Source organism: Sciurus vulgaris, assembly GCF_902686455.1.
Source record: "Sciurus vulgaris genome assembly, chromosome: 1".
NCBI lineage: Eukaryota > Metazoa > Chordata > Mammalia > Rodentia > Sciuridae > Sciurus > Sciurus vulgaris.
This window is the reverse complement of record NC_136461.1, coordinates 88,429,780-88,442,914: the sequence shown is the minus strand read 5'-3', so window position 1 is coordinate 88,442,914 and position 13,135 is coordinate 88,429,780. Positions and strand designations below refer to the sequence as shown.

General features: G+C 35.6%; 1 protein-coding gene across 4 annotated transcripts in view; it reads right to left on the bottom strand.

The window, feature by feature from the left end:
• The window catches only part of LOC306639399 (uncharacterized protein), an 829,262-nt gene that overhangs the window by 27,395 nt on the left and 788,732 nt on the right, over positions 1-13,135 (bottom strand). For 3 of the 4 annotated variants that reach the window (XM_079102877.1, XM_079102876.1, XM_079102878.1), the window contains exons 1-2: positions 2,093-3,975; positions 1,125-1,295 (exon numbers count right to left, since the gene is read on the bottom strand). The gene's annotated coding sequence lies outside the window, so the exon portion shown is untranslated. Of the gene's footprint in view, positions 1-1,124; positions 1,296-2,092; positions 3,976-13,135 lie in introns of those variants that run through there. The other variant, XM_079102875.1, reaches the window with a different exon arrangement.

The window sequence follows — 13,135 nt, the reverse complement described above, 5'->3', positions numbered from 1 at the left end:
TTTGCTCCCACCCACACTGTACTCATCCTGCCATGGCCTTGACTGTGATGGAGAAACCAGAACATTTGGTGAAATGTTACTGGTGGAGGGGTGGACTGTCCCGTGAACCAGGGACTTCAGAGCACCTCAGTGTGATCAAGCCCACCCAACCTGCACTGAGACTAAGGCAAGGCTTTCTGCCAGCCTGCAGCCCTCAGCCAGTTACTTCTGAATGTCCTGCCCCTGGTAGCTATCAGGGTCTTCCTGTGTGAGGAATGTTTTTGAGATGCTGACTTAAGTAGAAGGCAGAATCTCTTTTCTGATATCTTCTGGCTTAATTGATGCAGTCCTTACACCTGAACTTGGATCAGAAAATAATATTTCCTATGGTGGGATACAGACATTTTCAGAATGGGAAAATGGGATTTCTCTCTCTCTCAAACACCTTCCAATTGTGATTCTGGCTTCTTTCTTATAAACTGCAACATTTTCTTTTCTCATTACATTTTATAAGCTGTGGCCCAGTGAAGACATGCTCCTGAGTCATTGATAGAAGCCCAGTTCTTCTGACACTTAATGGTAGGACTGCATGTGATATTTTTATTTTTGAGTTTCTTTGGTTTTTGCTATAAAGTGACCCATACAAGAAACATATGCCTCTTGCTTGGAGCCAAGAAAACATGGTACCATTTCCAAAAATAGATGTGATTTTGCCATCCTTCTTGGATAGCCATGAGCGTTCAAAGAACATTGTTGAGAATTTACATTTAACAGGACAAGTAGAGGAAAAGTCAGATAACTCACTGCAAAACAATCATTTGGACTGATGATGAGGCATCTGCATGTTGAAGAACTGTCTGAGTTTCCTTGGATACATTCACTCTCCTCACCCCTGCCTGCATTGCTCCATACCTTGCATTTGCCAGTGAGTGCCCAGGTGGGACGGTGTGGCTGTAAGTAGGAAGAGTGCAAACTACCTGACCCACCCAATGACTGTGCTTCAAACCTGGTCCTAGTGTTTTACTCAAACCAATGAGTGATACAGTACCTGGATGCGAGGAGATCTCCCTACCCTCCCAGAGGGCTGAAATTAAAGAATGCTGAGGTTACCTGAGAAGTCTTCTTCTTCTAAGGGATGTACTCACTTGCCACATCCAGAGTAAACCACATGCTCCTCGTCCAGGAGGCTGGACTCTTGGGAAGCCAGTGGAGTGAGACAAGCCAAGACAGCTGGAATGAGCTGAAAACACCCCATCTCATGAGTCCATCAGCACTTCCATTTATGTCCTCCTCTTCTTGCAGTGCCATGCTGAGCACTGGTATGTAAGGAGAGCAGAATGCTAAACATTCAGTAATTGGACTTCACACCTCCTCACCTGGTCTTCACTAAAACCTTTAAGGAAGAGCTTCACAAAGCAGAGTGGCTATCCCTTCAAAGAGGAACAAATCAATCCCCTTTGCTTAGAATGTGAGTTTCAAGGGAGTCTGAGGAAGGTGGAGTGTGAGAGAGGGCAGCAGGTGCTCAGTTCACTGGTTAGGTAACACCACTGATCAGGAAGGAGACTCATCTTTCCCTGCGTGGTTCAGGCATGTCATGCCACAGTGACAGTCATAACAGATGGGACAACCCCAGTGTCCTTTGTTCCACTTTCCTTGCAGGGTTCTGGTAAATAAGGGTTCCCAAGACATTATTCATTCCAAAAGATGCTGGGCATTCAGCCCTTGTTCTTTGATATTTTGATTTAATATGACTTTGGTTTGGTTTGGTCACATTTCTTGCTATGGGATCCCAGTCAACAAATTCAGGCCAAGCTAACAGAAAATGATGTTCATCTCCTAACTACCTTACACAAGGGAGTGCAGTGGTTCACTGTGAGTAAAGGAAACCTGACTTTGGTTTAACACTGTTGGAAGAACTCTCTCTACGTTACTACAGGTAAAAACTAATGGAAGGTAGAAACCAAGAAAAGAATCACTGGGGGAAAAAAAGATTGATCCCCTTCCTGGTTATCAGAATGGTGAAATAAGTACATTCAGCACTTTCTGCTCTTCCCCAGACCTGCGATCTCAAGATGTCACCATTACATGAACGACCCATGATTTTCTTATTTACCTGGAGTCCACTGGTTCTTTTGCTTCAGATTGCCTTGTGTATCTGCAAATATATACAGACAGAAACAGTCCCAAGAAAAACTTACTTTATGCCCCATTACCAAACCTGGGCCAATTTAAACACAGGATGAGCACATTCTTTATGTGATAAAAGGAAACTCTGAGGAGGACACTCATGGAAGTCTTGGGTTGTATCTTCTGAGAAATGGAAAGGTGTCCTTTCCTTAGTCACTAGACAGATATCCCTTGTTTGGTCAATTAATAGCTTCACATTTTAGATGATCAGTTAAAACTATTCATTATCCAAGTGATCAAGAAAAGATTGAAGACTGGTTTCTAGAAAACTTTCTTCAAGACTCATACCTTACACCAGAAGCTGCTATTTCTTGGGAGATTTGAGATTATATACTGGGAACTGAAATGATGTGTGTATCTACAGACCTTCCATGAGAAAAGACCTTTTGTGCTAGTGAGAAAACAGGGTAATTTCTATTAAAGGGAGTGGAATATATCAGGCTCCAGTTCAGGCCTTCTGGAATATTCTAAGACACTAATGAGAGACCATGCCAACACTATCTCCTGTGAGGAAATCAGGAGTACTAACCTATTTATACAGTCACTAATCTCAAAGTAGACTTACTGTTCGGGATCAAAAATTAGCACAGATATTATGGAGGATCAGCTGTTATAGCTTGGAGGAAAGAGAGCATGCAGACCTCTGCTACACACATGCATCAGTGGTGCCTGCGAGGCTGCTGTAGTCTCCACAACCACCCTACTCTGGTTATTCCTGGGTTCACCATCCTGAAGTTTCATTGCACCCTGAGAAATATGACTGAGAGGAGTACAGTTCTCTTTTAATGAACTACCCCCAATCTGCATCCAGAGAAGAGACTTCATGCTCAGCAAGAGGTCAACACTGGAGCAGGAAGGTTGGTGGATGTCAGGCAATTCATAGCGACTGGAGGATGTCTCACGGCCCTCATCCAATGAGTTCTTCAGGACTTCCTCCACTTCCTTCTTTTCCTCCTGTCCTTCTTTGCTCAGCCTGGTGTGATAAAGTGTATCATTAAACATTAAACCAAGATGGATTAGATGCAAGAGTTCCAAGTGGTCCTGAAAGACACCTAAGGGAGTGGTCACAGGTCAGGGGTACAACCTTCTAAGAAAAAGAAATTGGTCCACCTAGGATAATGGCAGAGTGCTGCTGCTTTCATGAGTTTCTTCATGGGAGAAGATGCACTGACTAGAAGTGAGCTGAGAATGATGGATGAGGATCCCCGCTGCGTGATAAGACAGCGACCCACAGAGTGCACACATGCATACACACACACACACACAAACACACACACACACACAGTGGCTCAAACTTTTCTATAAATTGTGTCCATTTTTACATATATCAGAGGTTGAAGCTCTTGAGACATTGCAGAATCCAAGAGATTTTGTGCATTCTAGGATTCTTTCTCCATATTGTGAATAGATATCATAATTTTCTGGTTCTTTGATATGAAATCCCTGCAAATAAGGTACAGTCAACCACACATAAACCAGATATACATGTCAACCTCAATTCATCCACACAAGAGTACAGAGGTAGATTCTGAGTTTAAAAACTTTGGTGAAGCTTGATTATTTCTACCCTTATACAGCCCAGCATAGGACAGTTGCCCCAATGAGATGCTTATCAAATAAATGGGTAAATTTGTGTTTGTGTTACTTTAAATCTCAGAATAACTTGGGCTGGAACCATAAAAAAAGACTTGGTAAGACCAAGAAGTGCAGGAAAAATATAGGAAATTGTTGGAAATTGGCTCTTATAGTAGAAGTAGCAATGTGGTATCTTTCCTATATGAATCAATGAATCAACCCACCTACCTATTTACCTTCATACATATGTGAGCGTATATATACACACACAAATATACAGGCATTATATTTTATGACATTGTATAATCTTTTTTCAAACATGAAGTCAAATTGTTTTATAAATTTTGTTATTAAACTTGGAATTGTATTCTTTTGTTTCTCATTTGAAAGAACAAAGAGAATTTAAATCATATTAGTTTACACATCATCTTTTAGTTACAATCTGCCAACACCAAGTGACCTGTTAGGTAGAAATCAAAACATCTCTATTACACTCTCTTAATTTTTCAACCATTATCTGTAAGAAAGACATTACACAGAACATAGCTACAAAAAGGAAGTTACATAAGTCTCATCTTGATCAATGACATTAAAAATGAGATTTGTCTGCATATGGAGTTATTCAAAACAATCATTTAATAACTTCTTCATTTGATATATGGTTGTCCCTTGATCTGTAGAGAATGATTTCTGGACTTTTCCTCAGGTACTGAAGTATACTGATGCTCAAATCCCTTAAGTAACATGGTATAGTATCTGCATATCATGTACACACACACTTCCTGGTACTATCAGTCATCACAGACTCTACATGATACCTAATACAATGTAAATAGTATCTAAATGGTTTTTATACTGTATTGTGTACAGAATGACAAATCAGCCTGTACATGTTTAGTAGAGCTGCAGCCAGGAAGAGGTCCAACTACATACATTATGAGTGATCTGTGGTTGACTGAATCCACAGATGTGGAAACCACAGATATAAAGGAACAACTGTACTCAAGTTGCTTTAAGACCATTTTATGTATTTGCATTTGCTTTTATAACAAAGAAAAGCTTTAGTTTAAGATTTGTGTGAAGTGTTAATATTTAATTGCTTTGTATCCAATGAAAATGTGAACCTAGTTGCTTCTAAAGTATGACTGTTTTCATAATCCTCATTTCAAAATTTAAAGAAACCAATGATTTTACCCTAAGATTGTTTAACATTATTAACTGTGTTGGCTATCCCTATGTGCACCCATTAAAAAAAAATGTTTACGTAGGTTATTTAAGAGCTTAGATTAAGCCTTTCATTATTTCTAATGTTTACAAGGTGATTATATAGGAATTTGTATGCTTTAGCATAAAAGTTTTCTATATTTGGTTTCTGGCAGATTTATAATCTCTCATATTTCTACACTGAAGGATTCACAGACATATACTACACGATATTCACACTGAAGTACAATGAACTGAATGCAAAGATTATGGTTTTTTAGAAGAAGTAAAAATTAAATTTGTCAACACATTGTTCAATGTGTGAACACATTATCTACTTCATATTATTTAATAACATTTAATAATGAATTAATGAACATTTAATAAAATTACATTTAATAAAGCACTGCTTTTATTAAAACATGCCTCAAACTAATTAATGTATTTCAGTACTCCATTCCAATCTTACCAAAGTCCTTTTTTAATCCTGTCCTTTTTCCTTGGGAAACTGATTGGATTCAGTGTTCAACACAATTAAGTACCATTATGATAAATCAAATTTTTATAGTAATGGGAAAATAAATAAGTGTGAACTATATGCGTGCCTGGTTGTTCTTTTTGGGTTTGTGTTTTGTTTTTGCTCTGGACAAAATAATATGCTTTGTATCACGCAGGGGGTATTCTATTTAAACATACAAAATATATTCTTTGTATATTATTTAAAGACATTAGCAATCACGTTATAACTAGAATGAAATAGTCTGGGCTTAAGTCACTTCATCAAAGATAAAGATGACATTTCTGACAGCCTGCTTGAATAAGATGGGTATTCACATAACTAAAAAATAGTATTAATTCAAACAGATCTTATATAGTGGAAAAATTACAGAATATTCATAAACCATATGCAATTGAAGTATACATAACCAATTTATGTATACACAAGATTCACTCTATGATAAACAGTAAGTAGTATGATTACACACCAAGGGAGAAAAAAGAATGAAGCTTTGCCTCATAATTAATAACTGACTACAACAAAAAATATTTTTAGGGCTCATAAGACTATTCACATTATGAAAATAGCACTGAACTATTCTACTGGGGGAGATTAGTTAAGCATTGTGAAATAAACACAGCATAGAGTTCAATTAAGTATTATTGATTTGATGTTTATCTGGTGAACTTCCAAGTACAAATTCCAGGAAAATGAGGGATTGGCTAATAAAATCTTAAAACAACTTAAGGGACACAATGTGGGGAAAATGATGAAACACAATCAAATGAGCAAACTGAGAATTTTGGTTACTATGTTGATAAAATACACAGGACTTTTTTGGCCCAAAATAATTTGGCAAGTACCAGAACAGAGGTCAAACAAGTTGCTTTAGTCATCCTCAATCACTGCTTGTGACTCTGAGACAAAAGAAATCAAGGGGATGAAACTAAATAAATTTCAAAGATGGTACCTGTAGGTCAAGAGTCTTGGACATTTTTCCTCTAACACAGACAACTGACTAAATATTTTTAACAAACATTTTTCCATAAATGCTTTCGGCAGGGTATTATGCTTAGTAGTCAAAAGAGGAGAATTAATGATAGTAAATTATTTTTATTTCAGATATAAAACCTATCATTTATGTTGTTCCTAAAAGAGAGGCAGCATCAAGATTTTAAATTATAAATTTAGAATAGTCATTAAGTTCCTGAAAATTAAGAGGAGTTTAGGTTTAACCTTTGCCCATTTTAGGAAACTGCCAAAACTACTATTGCTCCCTCAGTAACTACCCCTATGAAACACAAACATTTTGTAGATATTGTGTGTCCTGTGAAATTACAAATGTGTGAACTTGATGCTTGATCAAAAAAAAAGTTAATCTCATTTTACCTCCTTTAAAAATTAAAACGAGAACAAACTGTCATTCAATCATAGGTCTGCACCATTTTGTATAGTAGTGGTGTAGTATAAAGACAAGTGTGTGTGAATGTTACTACATATACATATGTGTCTATATACATACTTAGGCAAATACACATATGTATCTAAATATCACACTAGTAACATATTCACTTGTATCTGTGATGGCTCTGTACTGGCTCTGGTCTGTCTTCTATCTTTCCTCCACTGTTATATTGAGATATACAGGAGGTATGGGCAGGATTAATCCAATGGTTGTCAGGAAGAGAGTAAAAGAAAAACTACCTGTATCACAAAGCTTGCAATCCTCTGACCTTGAAGACTTCAGCTTAGTGCTGGATCAGATAGATAGGAACCTTTACATAAATTTATCTAGTACATGATATTTTGCCTTCAGTCCTTTATTGAATTATTTATATCTCCTCTAACAATTTAGTCTTTTTTGAAACTACAAAATTCTGAATATCAAATTACTCTTCAGTAAAAATTCTTGGAAATCTCAATTATACTTAGAAAGGGAAAAATGTACTTACTTGGAAATTCAGAATCTCTAATATTATTCTAAAAGCTTTCTTCAACTCTTACATTCTAAGCTTTTAAAGAATCATATAATATAAAATATAACACTTTCCAATAATGAGTAGCCTAAGGCATGGAACATAACAAAAATGCATGCCACACACTCAAAGAAATTTAAGAAACTTGAAAAGGATTTTAACTTTATTTTAAATATAAACGAAGTTCTAAAGACTAGAGAATATCAATAAGAGACTATAAAGAGCTTGAGTCAACATTAACACTGTTGGAATTTAGCCCTATAGAAGTAAAGCTGTCAGAGATTCCACAGTCAGAATCAAAGTGTGATTTCATAAATAAAGGTTAAAAAAGAAAACTGGTTAACTAGAAAAAGGAAAATGAATCAAAAGTTTATGCAAAACAAATTAGCTTTCTAAACCAAGATGAATTTAACTCCAAGAATTGCTAAAATCATTGCAGTACTCTTCACTTTCCAAGGTCCCAGAAACCTTTCATTATTTTGCAAAGAAAATAGCACATATGCAGCAAATACATACATTCATGCATATTTTCTTTGCATACGAGTATATAAAATTTCGACCAGGATATTTATTTGTTTTTATAGGATTCAAACAATAGGGATATCGGTCAACATCACATTTTGACTTTTAAAGCTAATTTCTTATTTTTCATAGGAGACATTTAAACTTAATTTTCAGTCTAGTCAGTATTCACACGTTAGTTTAATTTGGGGTGTTTAATTTCCTAGAGATTAGACCTCAAAATTACAAATTACAGTCACAAATTGCAATGAAAATGAAGTCTCACAGATTACTATGTTACTTTTTCTAATTGTATTATACATATCACATCAGTCATATATAACAAAATCCTTAAAATAGTACAGGACATATAGTAAGCATTTGATATGTCAAGTGTTATTTGTGTCATTCATTACTACTAATTCATTTACAATTATCCCATTGTCTATTTGGACTAAAATGATGTTCACATGATAAAGTTATATAACATGAGAATTTAAATTTTTATAATAAATATTTTAAGTTTAGTGGTGGGTAGACAGTGTCTGGAAAAGTTCTGATGACCTTCAAATCTTAGATACGTGGTTCATAGAAGAAATTAAATTCATCTATGTTGATAAGACTTTCCATTTCTTTGTAGGAAACAATATTGTGTAATCTAAAGAACGACAATAAATATAGTCCCTATTTAATTATACTTTTTTATACATCAAGTTGCATCCTCAGGTTAATTATAAATGCCTTTTACTTTTAATGCTAACTTGTTCTGGACTAATGAGTTTCTGTACATCTGTCCCTCCTTTTCTTGTCCACTGGTATTTAGATGATCATATGGAAAACTGTCATGTTTTTTACTTATAAAAATGGTAACTTCATATGGATCAATCAAATACATAAGTCTTTCCCCAAAACACAATTACATCACATCGTGGTTTTTAAGAAAGGTGCTTTCTGACTCTCCAAAGATGGGACATGATAGACGGCGAAAAGAGTACTTCCTAATCCACTTTCTATCAATGCTAAAGCATGATCATATTTTTTTTAAATCCTATCAAAGAACTTAGGTTTATGACAGGATTTTATTTTTATTTCTTTTTGCTTTTTAATTGACAAATAAAATTGTCTATCTTGACAGTGCATACCATGATGCACTGGTATTTGTATACATTGTGTAATAGCTCAATCAAGCTAATTGAGGTATTTGTTTCCTCACATGTTCATCATGGTTTTGTGGTAAGAATATTTAAAACTGACTCTCAGCAATTTTCAAGCATTCGGCATGCTCTCAGAACTATAGTCACCATATTCCACAGCAGATAGCCTGAATTTATTCTTCCTATCTACCAGAAATTTTATCTCTTGACGACATCTTCTCACATCCCCACGGCTTCTGGCAGCCACTATTCTACTCTTTGTTTCTGTTCCACTTTTGGAGATCCCACAAATGACATCATGCAATATTTATCCTGATGTGCATGATTCTTAGAATAATAGCCTCCAGGCTCATCCACATAGTCACAACAACAGAATTTCCTTCTTTATGAATACTGCATAGAATTCCATCATGTACATACACATTTTCTTTTTCTATTCATGTGCTGATGGACATTCAGGCTGATTCCTTATCTCAACTAATGTGAATAATTCTGCAAACAACAGGGAAGTGAAGAGAACTTTTTGAGAAAGCTCATTTTATTTGCTTTAATTATATAACTAACCAGAAGAGGAATTGCTGGATCATTTGGTAGTTCTTTTTTGATTTTCTGAAGAATCTCCATAGTGGTTTCCACGATGGCTACATCAATTTACAGTCCTACAAATAATGTAAAAAGGCACCTTTTGCTCTATTATCCTTGCAGCAATGTGTTACTTTTTGCCTTTTTGGAAATTCTCATTCTAACATATGTAAGGTGGTATCTCAATTTGCATTTCTATGATAATTAGTGATATGTGACTTTTTTATATACCTGTTTGTCATTTTCATGTCTTCCTTTTAGAAATGACTTTTAAGGTCCTTTGTCCCTTTATCAATTACATTATTTGTTTGTGAGTTATTGAGTTCTTTGGGTTCTTCATACATTTTGGATATTAACTGTTATTAGAGAGATGGTTCAAAAAACAGACGTATATACCAATGGAACAGAGTAGAGAGACCTGAAGTAAATCCATGTCTCTCCAACTGATGTTTGGCAAAGGTACCAAGAACACACAATGTGGAAAAGACAGTCTCTTCAATAAATAGTGTTGGGAAAACTGATGACCACTTGCAGAAGAATGAAATTTAGACCTTCACCTCTCACCACATACAAAATCAACTCAAATTAACTAAAGACTTATATGTAGAACTGTAATGATAAAACCACCAGAAAAAGAAAAAGATTCTTAATAACGGTCGTGGCTAACATTTTTTTAAAAATTACCCCAAAAATATAGGTAACAGAGGCAAAAATAGAGGGCATTTCACTGAATTAAAATGCTTATACATGGCAAAAGATAACAAAATCAACAAAAGAGAGAGACATGGAATGAGAGAACGATTTCTAAATGATATGACAGCATATTAAAAAAAAGACTGACTTCTGCTTTTAACAGTCTTATTTTGCTAAGTGCCTGGTTGTTTCACATGTCTAATATGTTTCTTTGTGAATACAAATCCACTTTTTAGTAGTAATATTCTTTGAGTAGAAAAATGACATTTAGCAGAGACCATTTACTTGAACACCTGGGGCAGAAGTAACATCATGTCTTTTCTTAGTGGTAATATTCTTTGAATAGAAAAATGACATTTGGCAGAGACGATTTACTTGAATGCCTGGGGCAGAAGTAATGTCATGATTTTTATGCAAGTCTAGAGATAAATGTAACACAGATTCTTGTAAGATAGACTCTAAAGAAGCAGGTGATGCATGATAGCCAAGTTGTTTGGGAAAACAGAGAAAAGAAAATATACACAAGCTTGACCTTTATAAAAGAGGACTTTGTGCAGAGCACTGTTAAGGAGAAGAATACAAAGACTAGGTCATCACACACACACACACACACACACACGAGAGAAAGAGAGAGAGAGACAGAGAGACAGAGAGAGACAGAGAGAGAGAGAGAGAGAGAGAGAGAGGGAGAGAGAGAGAGAGAGAGAAATGAGAATGGGTATGAGTATTCCTGCAGGCAGAAAGCGCTATTGGCTACAGCCTGTAAAAAAACTGTGTTTAAAGATGTGAGGCAGACTAATATGTACTTACATTTCAGGTCAATGTGTATCGGGGTGTTATCAGACAGCTTTTGTACATCCCCTGTTCCAAACTGGCATCTGTGGTCACAATAGGCATGCTCAATCAGGCCATCCTGATGCTACCCAGGTACACATAATCAATGGAGGAATGTATAAAGCAAAAATTTCTCAATCCAAACCACTCAAAGTATTCATCACATAAACCCAAAGGACTTAAAAATCAGCATACTCTAATGACACTGCCATATCAGGTGTTCGCAACTCAATTCACAACAGCTAAGCTATAAAACCAACCTAAGTGCCCTTCAATAGATAAATGGATAAAGAAATGTGGTACATACACAAAATGGAATATTACTCAGCCACAAAGAAGAATGATATTAATGCAAGTGCTAGTAAATGCAAGGAACTGAAGGCTATCCTCCTAAGTGAAATGAGCCAATCCCAAAAAACCCAAAGCCCAATGGTCTCTCTGATATGCAGATGCTGACTCACAACAGGCAGGAGAGAGGGAAGAGGGGGGGTTCGTGGACTGGACAGGGAAGAGTGGGGAAAGGGAGGGGGATGGGAATGGCAAAGACAGGAGAATGAATTGGACATAAATTTTCTATGTTCATATATGAGCACACAATCAGTGTAATTCCATATCATGTACAATCACAAAAATGGGAAGGTACAGTCCATCCATGTAACAGGTCAAAATACATTCTAGTGTCATGTAAAAAAAGAACAAAAAAAATCTGAATTTGTATTAGAATTTTAGAGAAAAAAGACTGGAGGTATTTCAGGTGTCATATCAGAATTCCCAACAATCATTAAGAACAGAGAAATCAAGAACTGAATTTAAGTGTCCTCTGGAGAAAGCCTTTATCAAATATGCCTGAAATCAACTTGTTAGTTTAAAAAAACTTTTAAAAAAAGTTATTTAAAATCTACATGATATCTTTCTAACAGGGTATATGCTAGAGACTAGAAACAATTGAGAAATGAAATAATTTGGAAATTAATGACTTATTTTGCTTCAACAGACACCACAATATCAACATGAAGATTTGTTTTCATTAATACCCTATTTCTATCTTGCTACTCAATTTGAAATAAACAATTTCAGTAAATACTTAAGAGTAAAAACTTGTATAAAACACACTGTTACAATAAATATGTTAAAGTTAAAACAACTCATTTTCTAATAATTATAGATTATATTATAATTTATTATCCAGGTTGACCAATAAGGCAATAATTCTACTTCAACTGAGAATTACAACAGCTTATCAATGCCAATGCCTTAAGAAGTCTTATATAATTCTATCAAATTACTAATGTATTTGCTATCATAGATTTTTAAGTACAGGAAATAGATGATCTATCAATAATGCAAGCATTTTATATGAAGATATTTTAGAAAACATCCCTGAGTGGATAATACAATTCTGACCCTTGGCACATGCCTATAATTCCAGTGGCTCCGGAGGCTAAGATGATACGAATTCAAAGCCAGCCTCAGCAACAGTGAAGTGCTAAGCAGCACAGTGAGACCCTATCTCTAAAAAATATAAATAAGGGCTGGGGATGAGGCTAAATAGTTGAGTGCCCCTGTGTTCGATACCTGGTACCAAAACACACACACACACACACCACACACACACACACACACATATTTTTTCTGGCTTTGGATGACTACAGGTTGATCTTTTTCAATCATGATTGGATGCCTTGCCTAGTATGGTTTACTAGTACGGATCTACATGCAGAAGAATGAAATCAGATCTTCAGTGGAGAACAACAATTTACAACAACTTAAAAGTCATTCTTATAACTGTCATTTTAATAAAATTACAGGAGTCACTTAACGTACGGACAAGAATTCTTAAAATGCAAAGATTTTGCCTGAATTCAGCCGCAAATGAACTGTTCAATTGAAGCCTATGGAATTAGTTTTATTCTATTTACCCAATGCTCCTATGAATTTTGACATCTCTCTTT